This window comes from Colius striatus, chromosome 8 (assembly GCF_028858725.1).
Source record: "Colius striatus isolate bColStr4 chromosome 8, bColStr4.1.hap1, whole genome shotgun sequence".
Taxonomy (NCBI): domain Eukaryota; kingdom Metazoa; phylum Chordata; class Aves; order Coliiformes; family Coliidae; genus Colius; species Colius striatus.
This window is the reverse complement of record NC_084766.1, coordinates 34,568,947-34,586,821: the sequence shown is the minus strand read 5'-3', so window position 1 is coordinate 34,586,821 and position 17,875 is coordinate 34,568,947. Positions and strand designations below refer to the sequence as shown.

The following is a 17,875-nucleotide window of genomic DNA, read 5'->3' as shown; positions in this document are numbered from 1 at the left end:
AAAGCTCTGCTTCCACCATATTGCACCTTGGCAAGATTCCACTGTAAATTAATACTAATTCTGTTCAGCATTCATTAACAAACCACAATTTATAATCAATTTGTGACTTTCTTCCACAAACTGAACACGTGACAAAACCATCACTAAACACCCTTCCTGGGAAATCTAGACAGAACAAAAAAAACAACAACAATGGAATTACCACATCACTTCTCAAGGTTCTTTAAAGGAATTGTACAACTCCAACATTAATTCCTCAGCATAGGAAATGTGGCTAGAAGACCACCAATCTAACAACTCATCAGAACTTCAAAATGTCTTCATCATAAGGATCCTGTCTTACAAAGACATCATTTATTTTTCATGACATTATTTCATGGAATTATAAACCAAAAATCTCCAAGTCTGTGTGTGTTTTATGGCTCTTTACACAGACGTTTAGTTTCTGTAGCAGAATCTGCTGTACAGGACAGTAGAATAGCCCTGCTGCCCACTTCTAGAATCAAACGTTATAAAGGATTATGAGCTCTTAGAGAGAAGAGCCAAAGGCACCAAACCTGTAACAGATTACACACAATTTCATTTGATTTTGCCTTCCCTCCTTGGAGTGGAAGAGGAGCAGAGGAGGGGGTAGACATGGGTCAATGACAGCAGTACTTCAGAAAAAAATATCCCTGTGGCCCATTTCCTCGTAGTTCTGGTGAGAAACTACTAGAAGCTTCAATCTTTTTGAAGCCCCATTTTGCAGTGTATATTGACACTCATATACAAGAGTTCAGAAAACTCTCAGATCCTTAAAACTCCTTCTTGGAGGGTTGTGTCATGATCCAAATAGGAGGTCTCACTTATTTTTGAAGTCTTACATCCCTCTTTCCAGCGGCACTGTACTAATTTAAGCAGGTACATACCTCACCAGCCCAGCTTCTCTGATTTCTCACCACTCTTTTCCTCTGGGGTGTACCATATATCAACATTCCTCAACATTTATATCATGACCTGAAGGCTGCTTGGCCTCCTGGGTACCACTATAAATAAAAATCACAGATCACCTTCTCCCAGTCTGTAACTTTAAATGCATGACTGCACAAGGAGAACCTGCAGAAGCACACAAGCATCTCACTCTCCCCATTTATAACACACTATTTAAACTCTCCGACATTGATTTCTATTTTTAGTTTCACACCAGCACCTGTTCTTGAGTTCACCTCCATTACAGTTTGGTTGCAGCCTCTATATCTTCAAGTACAAAGCTGATAAAAGACTACTAAAGGGATAGACAAGTGAACATCTCTAGGGCCCCGTCTCTCCCCTGACAGTTAACGCTTGACTTATACAAGTAGGCAGAAACTGTGGGCCACTGGCTTACCAGAGAAAATGGAACTTTGTATGAACAAAGAGACCATGTAATAGGCTTCACATTATCCACATGAAAGCTTAAGATACTCAGCAAGATGAGCATTGCTCCTTAATACCTTTTAGCTTTATTTCACCTGTGTTTTTTCCCAAGCTTTGTACATAATTCTATTATTGTTTTTACTCCTGTCATTTGGAGCAGCATTTCTACTTCCTGCTCTGTTAATGTATAGACCTTTTGAACTTTGGATCTAACTTACCACAGGAGATGACTTTGGGGTTCTTTTTCTACTAAGAAGATTAAGAAATATACATCACCTAATTACTCAAGTCTATGAAACAGTGAACAACATCCATAAAACTACACTTGATAAATATAAAATGATGTCATGAGTCAATGTCCATCCCTCCACCACCTCCCTTTCTAGGCTCAGCTATTGACACTAGCTTCATTGCTGCAAAGGGAAGAGGAGCAGCATCCCCAGCAGTCTCCAGTCATTCCTGCAGCTCCAGGGGCAACTTAACTATTGAGAGATCTTGGCTTTTACCTAGGCAATTATAATCAGCTTCCTGTTGTAAATCAGCTACTCTCCAGTTGGTCATCTCTTTTACTGGCCATTTACTCCATTTACTGACTCCCAAGGGCAAAGGATTGCTCCTGCTTATACCTTGAAGAACAAACCAATGAAAACTTTCCTTCTTGCATAAATCCAGGACAACAAAGAGGAGGTGGGGGGAACAAACCCCGAGACAATCAGCTCAGAACAGCCTCTGAAAACAAGTCACATAAATCTTCCAGGACAGTTGTTCAAACTTCTTTATTTTCAGCCCCTTGAAAAGCTTCCAGCAGAGGCAGAACACCATACAGATAATTAAAAATGAGAGACGATGCCTCTGCTCACCTTTCACAAACCTCTTAAAGCCACAATTTCCTAAGTACCCAAAACATGACAGAACAACACTAATCCAGGAGCTGGAGAGATGACTTGGGTACAATTTTGATGACAACTTAAGATAATTTAGGATTAACCATTTTGAAGTGATACACTGAGCTTTTCTTTTTCCCCAAAGATCCTGCACAATTATTTTGTTGTTGTGGTTGTTCTGGAGGGTACTAAAGGATTATATGCTTCTGTTAAATGAGAAGGCATGACTTCAATTTGCTAGAAGAGTATGAAACTCTTAGCAACATTTTATCTATAAATAAGAACTGGAAGTCTCCAGGACATGCTGCCCCCTAAATATAGGTTCCTTCTCTAAAATAGTCAAAAAGGAATAAAAAGCATCTGCAAAAGGCCAGGATTTGCCTGGAAGACAACTCCAAAGCATAATAAGTTCATCTTCAAAGTTAAAAACCCTGAAATTAGTACTGGTAGAATTGACCTCTCCTATCCCTGATCTAACAATGAGGCCTTTAAAACTATACATCCCTCTCCTGTTCCCTAATCCAACTTCCAACAAGGTGACAATATAGAAGAGCCATCATTTGCAGTGATGAATTGTCTAATGAAAGCAAGTCTTATCTTACACTTAAGTCTTACTCAGGTATCAGTTTGTCTTCAAAACATCTCATCTCTGTTTCCCAGGAAGACTTGTTAAATGAGGGCAAGACAACTACACCTTTTCTAGTCTTCCTCAGTAAGTCAAGTGACTGTAGTTTTATTCCATACTATCTACTATTCAAACAATACAGCATTAATACTGTCTGCTTTCAACATACACATTTATTGCAATACACTTTAAAACACAAATCACAGACTCTTCAGGGTTGGAAGGGACTCGAAAGATCTAGTCCACCCACCCTGCCAGAGCAGGACCACCTAGAGTAGGTCACACAGGAAGAGTTTGACATATGTTATTTCAGATTAAATCCAGTAAAACCTGCAACATTTCAAGGCCCTTGGTACAACAGTACACCAGTAAGGAACATTTGGCTCAAACTGAAGCAAGAAACAATCAAAATGAAGTTACCGTAAGACACACTGGACTAATGAATACAGCCTACCACCTCCCTCCCAACCATGATGGCAGTCAGGGCTTTTCACAGCTATTTTGGTCTGATTCCCAGCACCAGAGACACTGCTTGCAGAAAGCCACCATCATTTGCCACATACAACATTAATCCATTTTAACTGCAGTAATCTCACCTTTGTTTAGGTACAAATTTCAGTATGCTTTGAGGGAAGATTGTAGTTCTAAGGAAAACGTTCTGAAGTCACCTGAATCTATTACCTGCTGGCCTACTTCAAATATGGACATGAGTTCCAGTATGGACAGATTGGTACCTCTTTAAAAACTCTTGCAAGGGTTTCTGTAATGCTCTTAACTCATTTCCTCCATTGAAGGTATTTGCAATAGCAGCCAAAGGCTTTGGGACATGAGGAAATGCACTTCCCAGGACACAAAATCCCTATCACTGATCTCTTAAGACAGCCAAAACAAAAAACCCACCTCACCTATTTATGGTTCGTGCCTAGCTAAAACAAGTATTTTAATTGTCCCTCTAGAGGCACTGAGCTAACACAAATACAAGGAAGCATCCTGTGCAAAGTTACCATTATAAAACCACTCTTGAAATTTATCTATTAATAACTTACGAGTGATGACTAGTCTAGAAAGCAATAAAGTCAAATAACAGAGTTAAAAGAGAGTAAAATATGTTTAATAATGCAAAGTTTTTACAAGAGCTGGATGTACAGTTTCCATCACTTCTTAAGTCTGGTTACTCAGAATGAGCTATAACCAGAGAGGAGTAGAAAATAAGAGTTGTATTAATTCACTTTGACTTCTCATATAATCCTCAAAAACTTCATGAAAGCTTATTAATTTAAGTTACAGACTACTTAAAATGCTTAATAATGCTGGTTCAGAAGTGATTATTATATGCAATTATTTTAATATTCTAGGCCTTTTCAAAATTAAATTCCGAAACTATAAATATGACAAATTAGGTCCTTGTTTTTCAAAATGCTTACATGCATTAGTCTATAGAAGTTGTTTCATTCATGACAACTAAACCAAATTAGAAATTAACCAGGAAATAAGCATGCTACTTAGTAGAATTACTTATTACTACTAGTTAGTCATTAGTAAAAAAACCCCTATTTAATTTCAATTATTAGTAACTCTCTCATCTAGGTCAACCGCTCCAAGAACTCACACATACTGACAATTATCTCCAATTCAACCCAAACTTGTCTTCAAATATGAGAGGGTAAAAGCCTCAAAGGCACCCTAATGACTTGAAGCACAAAGACTGTCTCCAGCAAACCACAAATTCTGATGAATCTTCTCTGACTTGAGGAAGTTCAATACAGAAAAAGGAACGTGGGTCTGGCTACAAAAGAAGTTTGTCATTTTCACTCTGAATCCTGGCTACAGACTCTTCAGCAGAAACACAGACCTTCTTTTCTGTGAACTATGCAAAAAAAAAAATCAGCAGGCCAGCTGCTTGGGAAATTCACAAGTTGAAAGTATCTCTTCAGCTTTCACAGAGTACTTTTACATTGTTAAATTAATAGGAGCATGTACATAAGTGTGTCCAATTAATTTTGGAAGTGCTACTTAAAAAACCCTATCTGCCTCTGCAGCACCAAAATGTGCTGAAAAAGTTGGGCAGAAGCCAAATGGAGGGGAACTTCAGAAAGTGCTGCAGTAGTAAAAGATTACCTTTTACATATAGACCCAAAGGCAAGTTCCAAATTTAAATGCATGAATATCACACAGACTAATTCTATTAAACTGTATGTATTTAAAACACTCTAAAGGCAGCTCTGAATAGCTGAACACCTGCAAACTGGGGTTTCATGTCTCCTATGTCAGCCCTTAGCACAGCTTATTACTGGCTACCTGAGCACAAGTTTAAGACACATTTAACAATGCTGCCTATCCCGAGCTCAGAACAAAGTAAGCAAACATTTGTTAATGCTCAAAACCAAACTGTGGAGTCTAACAAGGACGATAAATAACTGTTTTTTCAGTTCATTTAAAGTATCAGTTAATGAAAAGAACACTATGGGATGAGTATTTGGTTTGACCTTTTTAAAAAAATGTCAAGGGATTTAATGAAATGAAAGGATTTAATGAAACCAAAGCACATAAAGCAAGTAACTGATTATCAAATTTGATTTTATAAATCTAATTTAGCAAATTCAATGCAGAATAAAAACCACAATGGTTCATTTACATGAATACTCTGGGAAGGAAAAAAAAATGTTGCCATTAAGATTTTATCTCATTTATTTTACTACTTGGGGACTTTAAGGCACAGACCACATTCAGTTCATTGCAAAGCCCCTATGGGGACCAAAATTCCCACTACTGTGAAGGGTAGTTTCCTCCACAATCTAGTTTACTTATCAAACCTGTTAGTACTAGAGATGGATTCACAGCAACTGGGACTCATCTCCGAGCTCTTCAGTGAGTAAAAGTTTAGTACAAATTCTTTAGGAAGAACAAGGCTTTGTCTGTCTCACATAAGTGAATCCAATACTGATTTGCAGAGTACATCAGCTCCTGTTCACCGTGGTGGGAAAAGAAAATGAAGCTCCCATCAAACGGCAAGGTTTTCTGGTCATCACCCTCCTGCCCTGCCCCACCCCTCCTCCCCTTTGTTTCTACTACTTAAATTAAGAAAATTAAATACTGCTCTGCTATATTTAATGAAAGTCTCACCTGAGAGAGAAATTCCATCAAATAAAAGCTTTTCTGCAATGACAGACTTTGTAGCACAGTGCCAGCACGCTAACACTTCAATTGAAGCACATACTTCACTAAAACTTCTCACATAATTCATTTCCAGCAGACTTCCTCCTTGGAAACAACTTGTGAGCCCAAGGAACTGTCCTCCCATCAGGTATAGACTATGTCTGGCTGCTGACCTTCTTCCTTACCTCTTGTTTGTGCAGAGATATAAATGCCAGTTTACTTCAGTGACACTGGCATTTCTCAAAGCCTAAATTACCATGCACGTGGAGAACAACAATGTTCCACCCACAGAGTAATCCCATTTCTACCAGGAAGTCCTCAGGCTCCTGGTACTTTGGAGGATTTCAGCCTGACCCACACACAGCGAGACAGAAATACTTCAGAAGAATCACAAGTCCTGTCTATGTGCAACAATGTGCCTGGAAATCCTGAACTGCCCAGGAGTGTGCAACAGACTGGTCTACAATATACTGTATTACAACCTTCCCCCAAGGGGGGAAACAAATGGACCCTCCTAAGAAGTGTCCCTCTTCCACTCAAAAATCAGGGCATCAGCACAAATTAGCATGACAGTACGAGTTACAGTACCTGCAGTGAACTTGATTTAAAAAAAAATAAGTTAAATGGGGGAAAAAATCTCCCCATAACCCAAGTCCTGCATAAGCAGGACCACTTCTGAAGCAAGAACATCCTTTGCACACTGCTACCTAATTTTGCAGCACATACAGGCCCCGTGACTACTAACTATACAAATAACTCATCTAAAGAACTGTTAGTACAGCCTAAGTTTCCCATTATTATAACTCCTCCCTAAAGAGTTAATCAATAGATTTAACAGCAGCTTTTGAAGTGTAGTTTTAAGAGGATCACTCACTCTTACAACAAATCTGACATGTAACTGTTTCAGTCCTTAACAGAAGAACTCTTAATTAAAAGTCACTAGTCTGAACAAGTTCAAACATATTTTCTTGGGCATGGGATGTAAATGTGACAGGTACCAAAGCACCACGGAGAGCATACACATCAAAATAATTACATATTTAATGAATTTATCACCTATCTGTCAGTAAAGGCTGTTCTTGGCAGTGTTGACTCTTAACAATGAAAACACGTTTTGCAAAGCTTGGTAATTGCTGTCTGGTCTACATTTTTGGTTTATGGTAATGACAACACAATCTTATATTTCCACCAGGATTTAAAATCCAAAGTACTTTTGGTTCTACTAAGATGCTGAAGACACTGCCCTTTAAAGAGGTGATTACAAACTCCTCTTGCTCTTGGGGGAGTGGGGAGATAAAGAAGCTATCTTTTCTCAGCGTCTTTCACATGAAGAGTCAATAAATAAGATTGAATTTACAAGATGCTGCCTATCTTGTCACAGAACAAATGAACAAAACTGATAGATGGAATATTTGGATGTAACAGTTACCTAGAATTTAAAAGCATTTTTCAAAGAGAACAGTGGACAGAGGAACAGAGACAGCTTTGCAGAACCATTACAGAGATTTGCCTGTTTCTTTCAGGTATTTTAAGCACTGTTTTTGTACTTTGTTAAACAAAGTAACACAGTGCTCCTTAACATTTTAAGAGTTTGTTTTTAACTGATCCAAGAGATTCAGTCAAAAAACTTCTCCCCTCACCCCTTATTTTTTGATTTTACTCCTTCTACCTTGAGCTTACTGCTAGCTTTTCACTTGAGCAGACTCTTCCCTACCTCTCCTAGCCCAACAGAGCTATGTGCTGCACACTACTAGTGCACCCAAACACATCAAAATCTGACTGATATCCCCTTGTAACACTTCTGTGATGCAGACTGCACCTACTGCTCTCCACTGTCAGTATAAGAAGCAGGGACAGTGAAGTAGCTTGTCCCAGGCCACACAGGAAGCTTTTGGCAACACAGTGAGCTGAACCTGTTTGCCGAGTCCCAGAGCAGCAACCTCACCATCGAATCACCTTTCTTCTACATAAAATACCTGAAACTATTCAGATTTTCAAGGCAAAGGCATATGTTCAAACCTGAAAACTGTTTAAACTGTTGAATGCCGTGAATGTCTACCAGACCTGCAACTCCCTACTCATGCAGATAACATCTGTTAAAAGTGGCTCATACAGTTCTGCACCAGAAAGCTTAATAAGTTCCTTCTCCAAGATTAAAGAAACACCTACACATTCTAGATGCTTCTGCAAGTCCCTGGAGGGAGAAAATGCTGCCTAACACTGAGACAATGAACCAAGCTTCCTTCCTCAACAGCAACAAACCCCTGCTGCTTTACCTAGCACTAACAGGAAAGTGTTATTTATAAAATGGAGCCACATACAAACACATATCTAAATCTTTCCTCAAGTTAAGCTACTGCATGTATCATGATGACCTTAGAACCACAAATTCTCAAAATCCTAATTTGAGAGATCGCTGTAAGAGTAGAAAAAAAAATGAAATGGCTCAGTCGTGTCCCTCATTCCAATTCATTTCAGTCATTCTGGGCATTAAAGCTTAACTTCAAAACCCCAGCTTGAACCACACTTGTTACTCTGACCTCTTCAGCTGGCATTTTTTAAAAGCAGCTACATTATTTCTACATGTCAGATCAGCTTATTAGAATTTTGACATTTACGTTTGTTATATAATTTTCTAAAGCATTGAGAGCAGTTCTTCTAGCCATGGCTTGTTGCATTTAGGCTCAAAATCAAGAGAACACAGGTACTGACTGCTCTATTTTTTTGTATCCTTTCCTGGTGACATCTACAGCACTTGCTCCACTTCATAAAAATGTTTCATGCTAACGCCAGCTACCTAAACTCCCATATTTTGGCACTGAATTAAGTTACCATCCTATATTTCCATGCAATTGTAAAACTGCACAAAGATCTATTTGGCTCTGAACATCACCAAGTACTTACTAGGAGTGTTTCTATTGGTTATACTTACCAGTGGGAAAAAAATCCCAAACCTTTCAAGAAATCTGTAGATGCTCTTATCCCAAACCATTGTTTAGACAGACACTGACCAATAGCTGGACACAAGAAAGCACACATCGCTTCTCACAATATGTGCTCCCTTCCCCAACACTGTGATTGGATGTATTTTGAAGGAAATACATTTACTACTATCATCTTAAATAACCAGGAACATTTAGTAATAAAGACATCAATGGAATTCTAAATCTACTAAAATAGAGCACGGATTTTGCGGGCCTGGCAGTTTGGGCTATGTCCAACATTACACTGGAGACTGGATTACAAGCAGAGACCTGTTCACATTTCAGTAATGTCCTCAAGTTCTTTCTAGTCTGTTACAGGCAATAAAAAATGACTTCTGCACTTCCTTTCTTCTACACCAACTCGACATACAGTCATCCTTCATTACTTCTGCTAATGTAGCTCCCTTGTCTTCTGAAGTAAGCCATAGCTACCTGGAAAAACCAAGGCCTTTTCCTGTATTCAGGTGTCTTCCTCATATGTTGCCTTCTCTATTCTTTTTGCATTTATCTGTCTTTTGTCACTCAGTTACTATTCCTGAGGAAAAATAAATGCATGGGGAGAGAAGCATTAAGATGTTTCTTATTTTCTTCATTCACTGGTTGTTCTTTGTTTGTTCTCCAATTTACATGGAAGTGTCTACTCCTCTAAAACCTTTAAACATTGTAATACACCTGACTGAGACCGTCTGTGCATCCTTTCCCTTACTTCTGCCCCAGAAATGCATTGCTATGAAATGGAACATAAGGCCAACCATAGTTACAAAACACAGAAACAGCTTAAGAAAACAAATTTCATCTGTACAATTTGCTAACTCTCAATTAACGTCTTGACACTACCAAAAATCACAGTGCAGCCTTTAACAACCGCAAAAAGAACACAAGAGTCACAAAGTTGAATTTATAATGCAAAGCTGTCTCCAGCTCAGTGGCATCTAGGATACACATATCCCTCATATTATCTCTTGAATTATCACTTTCTGTAGCACCAGTGCATACTTATCCCTGAATTAAAAGGCTCTACTCCAAACATCAACCAGGCTCAGAATCTCTCTCTATCGTGACAGGTTTCAAAGCACTTTTAACACTTACTCATGTGACAAACAGGAAAACAGCACTTCTACACTTCTCTGCTTTATACACCTGACAGTTTTCATGTACTGCTACTTGTGTGACTCTCTCGAGTAAAAATAACCAGTATGAGAAGGAGACAAGACTGTAGGGACCTAAAAAGCAAGTCCACTGTCCCAAAGCAAGTGTTAATATTTAATAGAAAGTGGTGAGTGTCCTGTGAATTTAGTCAATGTGGAGCCTTATGAGAACAAGTGATAAAACTCAAAGAAATCCATCTGTATGTGACTAGATGTATAGACCTTCTCCAGGAGTACCAAATTTGCTTTAAAGCTGCCCCTGTAACTCAGCTGCAAAATAAACCTACACAAGACTTCATCATATGTCATAACTACTCTCAAACCAAAAGCATTAAAAACCCCCACCTAAAAGTGCAGTACAGCAAATTCATTAAGGCAGAGTAACCCACCCCAGTGCAACCAGCCAAAGTTGCCAGGCACAGCTTCATCTCAGTAAGGACTGAGTTTGTACTGTCTCACAATGAACACAGCCCAAGTATAAAGAGGAAGAGGAGAAATCAAAGAAAATATCCCCAAACCCTGTTGGATTCAGCAGAGAGAAGCTATTCCTGGCACCTCACAGGCCTAAACTATATGAACAAATATGGCTCTTTCTTCCATGTCACATATGGGATTGGGTAATGGGGAGAGAACAGAAAAAGCATCTTTACAGACACTAAGGCCTCAATTAGTAAAGCAAGCAATTTTTCAGAAGATAACAAAAAACAGATGTAATTCAGCTTACTATGTGCAGGTATGTCTAGTAGTTTCTTTGGAAGTCCTATGATTTTGTAAGAAGGTGAAGCAGGGAGAGATCTAGCTCTTAAGAATCTAGGGAGGTGGAAAAAAAAGTAATTCTCCCTCTCAGCTTTACATCACTGTGCTCCTGGCCAATCCCTAATGCTCAGCCTAACCCATTAATAATTGTTTTCTCTCTTGAAGATAAACTGTTCTTTTCACCTGTTTATAAACTAATATAGTACACTGATTAGTGAAAAATCAGACTTCTGCGGGTTTTTTAAGGCCTCAAACCAGGAGCTTGTACCCCAAAGAGAAATTGTTGTTCTCTTGATGTTACTTCACAAACATTTTATGAAATAATAAGATGCCTTTTATGAAGGTTATACATTAGTTACACCTAAGGGAATGCACAATACATACAGTATTTAAGCCTGTGTTAAATTAGTTGCATATCAAATGCCTATTTCTGCATAGGCTAAGACCTGCAAATATGACAGTACTAGTTACAGTTTAACATTCATTTATAGTCAAGTTATCCATTTAAAGACACTCTGCTTCAGTAAATAACCAGCCCACGTTACAACTAAGCTGGAACAAAACTTGCACTACTCGCACAGGCACCAGCTTTCCAAAACAGCTCGCCTCAGAACGAGCACCTTCGAAAGCTAAAACCAAAGCAGCCACCTAACCCGGCCAATCACACTCAGCTCTTCTTGAGGCTGCAGCTTGAGCCCTCACTGCCAAAGGCGAGCACAGCCAAGAGAGGCACAGCTCAGCAGCCGAAGTGCTTCGGGAACCCACACCCTCCCAGGCACCATCACTGCCCAGATAAGATCGCTCCTTCCCATCATGCTCAAAGACCGAAGTTGAGAAGAGAGGAGAAAGGAGGAAAAAAGAAAAAGCCCAAATCAAAACTACGGGTAATGAGATCATCCTCTTACCTCTGGGGATGTGACAGAGCCTTGCCTGCCTCACCAGGGCAATTACGCCACGGCCTCCTTTACACCGCCCCCGAGGTGAAAGCCGGGGAGAACCCCCGCGCCAAGGCGGCGGCGGCGAGGGAAAACGAAAAGGAAGAGAGAGGAGAAGGAGGAGGGAAGGGTAAAGAAGGGGCTGGCACGGAGCGGCTGCGACCGACGAGCTATACAAAGGCGAAGACGTTGCAGGAGCAGGACAGTGCCCTGCCCGGTCACACACCAGGCAAGCACGGAAGGAAAAGCATCAATCAGGCGCCTTCCCCACAGGGCCGGGCCGAGCCGCGCCGCCGCCTCAGCCCCCGGCCCCGCCTCAGCGCCCCCGCCCCGGCCCGAGCCGAGCCACTTACTGGAGTCCAGGGCAGTCCGAGAGTCCTCCGTGAGGAGAGCCGGGCCGCGCGGGGACCCGCCGCCTCCTGCTGCACTCCCCTCCCGGCCCGGGGCGGCCCGGCGGCCCCGGCCCCTCCCGCCCACCTTCTCCCTCCGAAGGAACTTCACACCGCCGCCGCCGCCGCCACTGACCGCGGCGACACGGCCGAGGCCCGCGCATGCGCCGGAGCCCCACGGCCCGGGAGGCCCCGCGCCGCTGAGGCCGCTGGGAGATGTAGTGCGGCCGTGCGGGGCGGGGCCGGGCGCTGCGCGCGCCGCGGCGGCTGAGGCGCGGGGCGGGCGGGGGCCGGGAGCGGGCGTGAGGCGCCACATGGGGCTGGGCGGCGCGGCGCGGAGCCCGTCTGTGGGGCTCGGTGTTAAACGAGCAGGTACAGAGGCACGGGGTCCTTGGAAAAGACTTCTAAGATTATTGAGTGGAAGCCTTAGCCACAACTAACGCATGGCCCTCAGCACCTCAGCTACACGGCTCCGCAATGTCTCTAGGGCTGGGGACCCAAACACCTCCCTGCGCAGCCAGTGCCAGTGTCTAATAACCCTCTCAGAGAAAAAAAGTTCTGCCTCATTTCCAAGCTAAGCGTCCCCTGGTGCAACTTGAGGCCTGTTCTCCTGCCACTCATTACTGGGGAGAAGAGACTGACCCCCCCCACGTTGCTGCAACCTCATGTCTCCCCTCAGCCTCCCCCAGACCGAACACTCCCAGGTCCCTTGGCCACTCCTCATCTGACTTGTGCTCCAGAACCTTCCCCGGCTTCATTGGCCTTCTTTGGCTATCAATTGTAATATTAAATTGTCCAGAGAGGGACAAGGAGGGAAAGAACAATTTGGACATCTGGAGGCTCTTCCCTTACACCTCTCAACAGAAGACTTATCATTTCAGGTGCTACTTCAAAGCTTTATGAAGCCATCAGTCACCACAGTTCTAGGGGCAAATAACAAGTTCCAATCATGATATTTGACCATTTTTAATGGGAATTGTCTTCTAAGCATGTACTGTATATGTGCTAAAATGCATAGGGTTTTCCAAAACAGTAATTGAGACTTTTTTTCCCTAGTTTAAAGCCAGGATATCTCTCAAAATAGAAATCATTTGAACTCAGCCGTTGCATGTAAATACATCTTTGTTTCAAGCTGGCATTTAACAACCCCACTTCACAGCGAAACAAAAGCTGTAATCAGAGCACAATAATAAAAGCTGAACTCAGCCGCAAACAATGCTGTACCATTCCCATGGCAACTTTTTCCTATCAAACCCTGCCTAGGTCACAGGCTCTGCAGCTGCACGAGCCAGAAGCTTTTCAATCCAGGCTCCATTCACAATTATTCATACTTTTTTGTTTCATGATTTTCACTTAGCAGTGTTTTACTCCAATTAACAGTAGCCAGCACCACGTCCCTCCGTTGTTTTGGTCCAGTATTTGCCATTCCTGACACATCTATCGTGATTGTGAGAGCCGATTAGATGACTGCAGGACGTGGACTGTCATTGCACTGCACGTGGAGGGGCCCTTTGCAAAAACTTCAGGCCCTTTTTGCAACCAAAAAGTTGTGTGATCAAAAACTATTTCATAACACACATGTAGGAGGTGGTGGAGTGAAAACCAAAAGAGAAAGAGCTCAGGCATTGACTGGGCTGAAATGGAGAAATCAGCTGCCACCAACACCCATCCCTCTGTACCCAGTTCATGGCTCTGCCCGTCTCTCCCAAGACACGCAGATTTCACAGAATCATAGAATGATGGGGCTGGAAAGGACCTCCAGAGCTCATCCAGACCAACTCCTTGCTAAAGCAGGTTCCCCTCAATCAGAGGGCACAGGAATGTGTCCAGGTGGGCTTTGAAAACTTCAGAGAAAGAGACTCTGCAGCCTCCCTGGGCAGCCTGGGCCAGGGCCCCCTCACCCTTACAAGTAAAGAAGTCTTTTTAAGATTTCTGAATGCTTTAAAAATTGACTATAAACCTTCTGTCTTTTATCCCTGTAATGCTGAGAATGAACTACTGTGTAACTCTCCTGGTGTACTGAAATACATCGCCTTATAACTGCGCCTAGAACATGTGTATATTGATCTCTGTGCTTCCCATAAATTTGGTAACATCTGGTCAATAATAAAAAGCCTTAAAGTCAGACACTCTGGGGCAGATCCTTGAAGTCAGTGTCATCAAGCTAACTTTAAGCAGTCTTCTGCTCAGCATTCTCTTGTTTGTGAACATCTAATTCAGTGGTTACAACTACGAGAGTCTCTGCAAAACAAACATGACATTTTAAAGTAGGAACACAAGTTTAATTCAAGTGAGAATTGCTCCTGCTGACATAGCCCCTGAGTTCAATGTTTCCTCTCCCCGTTGCATTAGGACCACTGCTTATTCCTTCCTATGACCACTGCATGTCAAGGGAGTGGGGACATGTCCTTCATAGCCTCTGAGAGTATTGTGCAGATAAAGCAGACTGGTCTTGCACATGGCTAGTACAGGCTCACAGCATTGAATACCTCCTTAAACCTTTTCCTCTGTTTTCACATAGTGATTTTAAAGAATGAGAAGGATGAAGGCGAAGATTTGTTTCTCCTGTAAATTACACAGTGCAGGTGAGCACAACAGGATATGCCTCTACACTAAACCATTTAGGTATCAATCTTTGATGTCCAAGACTGCTTATGTGTATAGGAACATAAATACAGTCATCTCTAATGCCTCAATTTAAAACAAAACTTCCTTTCAGTGGGAGGCTGCTCGTAGCTGTGGTGTTCTGTTGTTGTACTACACACTATGGGTACACAGGCTACTTAAAGCTCATCTGAGCTCACTGACTTTGAGGCAAGTCAGTATTTTCAGTGTTCCTTTCTGTCAAGTGTGCAGAGGTAACAGCTGAATGAAATTGTGGTGACAAAGAGGTAAACTTCAGATCTGAAGTGATTAGCTCACGCAGACACTTTGCCAATCTTCTGCAATACAAAGCAGGTGTGCAAAGATCACAAAGGGCTGAAGCTATTTTTTAGCTACCCTGCAATTTCTACAAATTGTCAGGAATAAAACCTACACTGGCTTCTGCCCCATGCAATGCCACTGACTTCAATTTAGAAATTGGCTCCTAGCCCAGTATATTCCAGCAGAATTATGAGACAGGCACTTACTTCCTCTCCAGTTGTCTCTATTCATAGTTTTCAAAAGCTGGCAGGTATTCTCACAGCAGTCTTCGTGCCTGGCAAGAAATATTGGCAGGCCCTGTATGTACTGATCCTTTGCTCAGAAGCTGCTTATGATTCACATCACTGAAATGGGTAAGGGAGTTTGGACATCAGTTCCAGTTACTCAAAATAAGAAATGGCATTTGGTGAGTGACCTGTGGCAATAGGCACTGTTAAGAACAAGTGGTTTTTTCACAAGGTATGGATAATTTCTTGTGGAACGTCATGTAAAGCAATAATGCCCAAAGGGGTAACATGTATCTCTCCCTCTCTGTATATATATATGCAAGGATACAGGTATAAATATGCATATCACATGTTATAAATACACATCTTGCACGTCCTGGCAATGAAGTAGAAATATTCAGCAATTCCAAACTGTCTCAGTTCTTGAGTTTTCTAGTTGTGTTTTCGTGATGGGTAACTTTATCCAACAGAGGAAGTTCAGCAACTTTATACATACAGAGAAATAAAGGGCTATGAACAAAACCTCACTTCATTGCTCTAAAGAAATTAATTCTGCCGTAGACAAAACGGTTTTGTTAAAACTAACAGTTATGTTACAGTGGAAAACAGGAAAAAGCCTGGCCAGTGAATTACTAAGCGTAGAGCAAAATGCTCTCACTATATTCTCTTTTCATGAGTTCAATATTGCAAATTCCATCCCCATGCTGTATGCCTCCTGTGCACTGTTTTAGGAGGGGGTGTTAGTGAACTCAATGGGCTGCTTTCCTTAGACATCAGGCAAGGTTGTTACTCCGCTGACGCCTTCGATGTTAGCAACCAAGGAAAGCTCTTCAGTCATTAAGCTTTCTCCTAGAGCATGAACGTCTGACTTGTCTGCAGTGGCATGGGATTGATTAGGTAATATTTCTTACCTCTTTAAACTGTTTGGCCATAATGTAGAGACAGACAAAAATTCTCCAAGGTTCCTGTCAGTATGACCTGGGGAAGAATCACCCTTCTCATCTCAGGGTTGCCAATGTGACTTCAAACACGGGAACAAGGTGGATTCTATGGAACAAGGTTGTCTTTGCCACTTCCAGAGTACACCCTTTATTCATCTCCAGGTACTGGCAGCTCCTGAAGCCTACAAAGATAACAGCACTGATCTCAGAGCTGTTACTAGCTAATGGGTAGTGAAGGAAAACCCTCCTCTATCCCTGTAGATAAAGTGATAAAGCACTCAAGAAGGAGATTTCACTCCAGTCATTGCAAACTGATGGGCACCTTGAGGGCAATGTGGACAAACCTCCTTCCCTCCACCTCTCTTTCAGGGAGGAGAGGAGCAGAAGCATTATAATCCCTGCACGTATAAGTAGAGAGTTTAATTTAGAAGCTGCTTTAAAGCATATTTACAAGATGCATTTTACAGCCTCTAAGTGAGAGCCAAAACTTCATCTCTTCTGCTGAAATTATGTTGACAGAGCTCGGAAATTTAATCTCACGGAGAGGCTGAATTCATTCAACTTCAGCTGCCAGTCATTGCATCTTGTTATTAATTTGATCCTGAGGTAGAAAGCACCCTGATGTAACTGCTGTGTGTACGTACAGATACACAGTAATGAAGCAATTTCTCAGCCTTTTAAGTACTCCATCTCCCTGAAACTCATATTTAAACACTTTGAGCTCGTTAGCAGTGGGAGTTTAATATTCTTCTGTTGTGGTCGTTTTCCTCCTTCCTATGTGCATAGCATTATACTAAACTACATATGATGATTAGTTGTTTTCTAGCCAACATTTTAATTTCTCTCCCATCATCTTTAGATATAAAGGTTGTCACTGAAAAGCAAAACCCCCCTTTCCTCGCTCTTTGTTCTATTTTTGCCCAAAGCCATTCCACAAATGTCAATTGTCTTTAAAACACTGTGTCCCTGCAATAAAAAGGTTAAAGTTTCTTTAGGTGAGGACTCTCTCTTTCATTCCAGTGCTTAAAAGAGCTCCATCTCCTTCAGAAAAGGGCGTATTCTGCTCTGAAATACATGCAGACTGCCCAGAGGGCTTTCAGCTGCACGTGGTTGCAGCCGCTTCACCGGCTCAGGACAAGGCTCTGCTTCTGTCTGTTGTCAGGCTCAGTTAACATTGACCACTGGGTTTAAAGCAGCTAGAAGTTTGGTCCCAAATGTCAGTGTTTGTAACTTCCAGCTGCTCTAATTTTTAATATAGGAAGCCAAAGTCTTTGCACATTGTGCACGTTACACAGCGGGTTGCCGATGGAAACTGACTGTGAATATTTTGTCACCAAAATCTGCCTGGCTCTGGTCTTACCAACTTCAAACACCTGCCTCTTGATTCCATGCTCTCTAGGATGTGCACTTTTATTGAAGTTAATGCAAGAATGAGAATGTTTTTAAGGTAATGGATGCAGCTATGACATTGCCTATAAAATTCCTTGTTGCCAACAGTTCCTGTTCAGAA

At 41.7% G+C, this 17,875-nt stretch overlaps 1 protein-coding gene across 9 annotated transcripts in view; it reads right to left on the bottom strand.

Annotated features, from left to right (window-relative positions):
* The window catches only part of PLEKHA1 (pleckstrin homology domain containing A1), a 35,238-nt gene extending 22,821 nt beyond the window's left edge, over positions 1–12,417 (bottom strand). For 4 of the 9 annotated variants that reach the window (XM_062001143.1, XM_062001144.1, XM_062001146.1 and 1 more), the window contains exon 1: positions 12,237–12,416. The gene's annotated coding sequence lies outside the window, so the exon portion shown is untranslated. Of the gene's footprint in view, positions 1–11,853; positions 12,109–12,236 lie in introns of those variants that run through there. The other 5 variants (XM_062001140.1, XM_062001138.1, XM_062001141.1 and 2 more) reach the window with 3 other exon arrangements.
* Between the last annotated feature and the right edge of the window lie 5,458 nt (positions 12,418–17,875).